This window comes from Octodon degus, unplaced genomic scaffold (assembly GCF_000260255.1).
Source record: "Octodon degus isolate 3935 unplaced genomic scaffold, OctDeg1.0 scaffold00230, whole genome shotgun sequence".
Classification (NCBI taxonomy): domain Eukaryota; kingdom Metazoa; phylum Chordata; class Mammalia; order Rodentia; family Octodontidae; genus Octodon; species Octodon degus.
The window spans coordinates 1,957,195-1,959,752 of record NW_004524806.1 but is presented as its reverse complement, the minus strand read 5'-3'; positions in this window follow the sequence as shown (position 1 = coordinate 1,959,752).

Sequence of the window (2,558 nt, the reverse complement as noted above, 5' to 3'; positions counted from 1 at the left end):
CTTCTGCCAAAGCTGCTTACCTTTCTTTTGTGTTTTCTCTGCCTCTACCCTTCTGCCATCCTTGTGGACTAGGCCCAGGTCCACACCACAGTCAGAAAATGGCAATATGTACAGCAGCACACCTCTTGACCAGTCACTAATTTTCACTGTTGTGAAAGTGTTTTGATTTAGAATTAAATAAATGGTTTTCCATTACTGTGAGTTTGGAGTTCATGTCTGTATCATGGGAGCAGACAGGTTGGGAGTGGTCACACTGGTGGTCTGGCCCCTAGGACACTTGTGTGGCCTTGGTAATGTTCATAGTAACTGAGGATGAAAGTCTTCAAACAGTCATTGATAATTAAAGATGAGAAGTGTGGGCTGGAAGCTGGCTTCATACACAGCCCTACCCAAGTTGTAACCTGTCTGACAGGCAGCCCTAGTCCTAACAAGTACATGAATTCCTAAGCTTGCAAGCAACATAATGCCATGATGGAGTGCAGCTTGTGCCTGTAGGGCCTTTAGTGCAATCACAGATCAGTGTCAGATCTCCATACACAATGACAAAGCAGGTAGGCCCTCAGCTAGTCCTCTCCCTGGAGGTAGGACGTGTACCCTGTTCCACAGTAACAAGGTGTAATGTGAGATGGAAAATGTTAATGTGGTTATGAATGTGACCCAGCCTCAGGGTCTTAAATACATGAAAGCTACAGGTTATCCTCTTTCTTTCTTTTTTTTTTTTTTTTTGCAGAACCGGAGATTGAACTCAGGCCCTAGCACTTGCCAGGGGAGCGCTTATTCCACTGAGCCGTCTCCCCAACCCCTAATTCTTCTTAGACTGACTTCCGTGTAAGTGAATTCAGAGTGCCAAGATACAGGGAAATACAGAGAAAGGAAACTTTAGGAACTTGTATAAGACTAATAAAAAAGGATTTTTTGGTTGCTTTTGGTGGAAAATAAAAATACACAAGAGTAAAATAGAAGCTTTCAGGGCCTGCAAGATAGCTCAGTGATCTAAGGCAAGCTTAGGCAAATGTGCAGGGGCCATGGTTCAATCCCCGGCACCACATGCTGTGCCAGCCTTGTGGGCTGAGCTGACCACACACACACAAAATAAAATTTCAAAAAAAATAAGAATAGAAGCTTTCATGTACCAGTCACTCAACCCTTAAAACCATCAATTTAGGCCTGGTCCTGTTGCTTCTGCACCACTCGGACTACTCCCTCAAGCTTAACCTGGATGCTGAAATAAATCCTAGTCATATGCTATCTGTTAGGAATTCCAATATGCATCTTAAAAGATTTGTAAACACTTAAGATACAGGGCCAGCCAGATAGCTCAGCAAACTAAAGCACCTGTTCAGGCAAAGCACAGCAGCCAGGGTTCGATTCCTGGTGTATCATGCCGGTGTGCCCTTGGGGTGTGCTCAGACAGTGATTGAGACTGGGCGTGGTGGCATGTGCCTGTAATTCCAGCACTTGGAAGGCTGAAAACAGGAGAATCACTACCATTCTGATCTACATAGTGAGACTCTGTAGACCCTGTACTAAATACATTAAAAAAAAATAACTAAGATACTGTTTACCTTTCAAAATTAATGATAAAATGAGTGTAATGTTACACTCCTGTAATCCTAATAGTCTGGAAGGTTGAGGCAAGAGGATTCAAGATTGGAGTCTAGCCTGGGCAATTTAGCAAGACTAAAATCTAAGGGTTTTTGTATGTCTATTCATTAGGGTGATTGGCTTATCCTTTGCTTGATTCCAGGAATGAATTTGGTAGTATTGAATCCCTTTCAGTTTCATTAAAGAGTCTGTAAAGTAGAGGTCTTATCTAATTGTAGAATTTGCTAGTGAATCCATCAGGGCCTGGGCTGTTCTTTTTTGTTAGGTTTTTAGTTACATCTTCAAATTTGTTGACTGATACTGGTTTATTTAGAATTTTTGTATTGCCTTGATTCAGCTGTACTAATTCACATGTATATAGTAATTGTTTATCTGTTTCACCTTTTGAGAATATAGGTTCTCAAAATAGGTATAGTGATCTAGATTTCTGCAGGTTCTGTTGTAATTTCACCATTTTCATTGCTAATTGCATGGATTTGAGTCTTTTTAAAATAAAATTGACAAATGGTTCATCAGTTTTAATCTTTCAAAGAATCAACACTTCAATTTATTGATTTTTTAATATTGTTACTTTTCCATTGATTGTTTTAATTTCTGCTCTGATCTTTATAATTTTCTTCCTATTATGAACTTTGGACTTGCTGTTCCTTTTCTGGAAGCTTGAGTTTTAACATTAGGTTGTTTATTTGAACTCAGTCTGTTTTTATGATACGGGAATTCACAACTATAAATTTTCCTCATAGGACTGATATCATTGCATCCTATAAGTTTCAGTATGTTGGTTTGACATTGTTTAATTGTAGAAACTGACATCTAATTCCTTCTTTAATTTCATCTGTGACCCATTGGTTATTCAGGAAGGTGTTACTTAATTTCAATGTGTTCATAACGTTCTTTTTTTTTTTAATTTATTTTTTTTTATTTGTGTGTGTGTGTGTGTGTGTGTGTGTGGC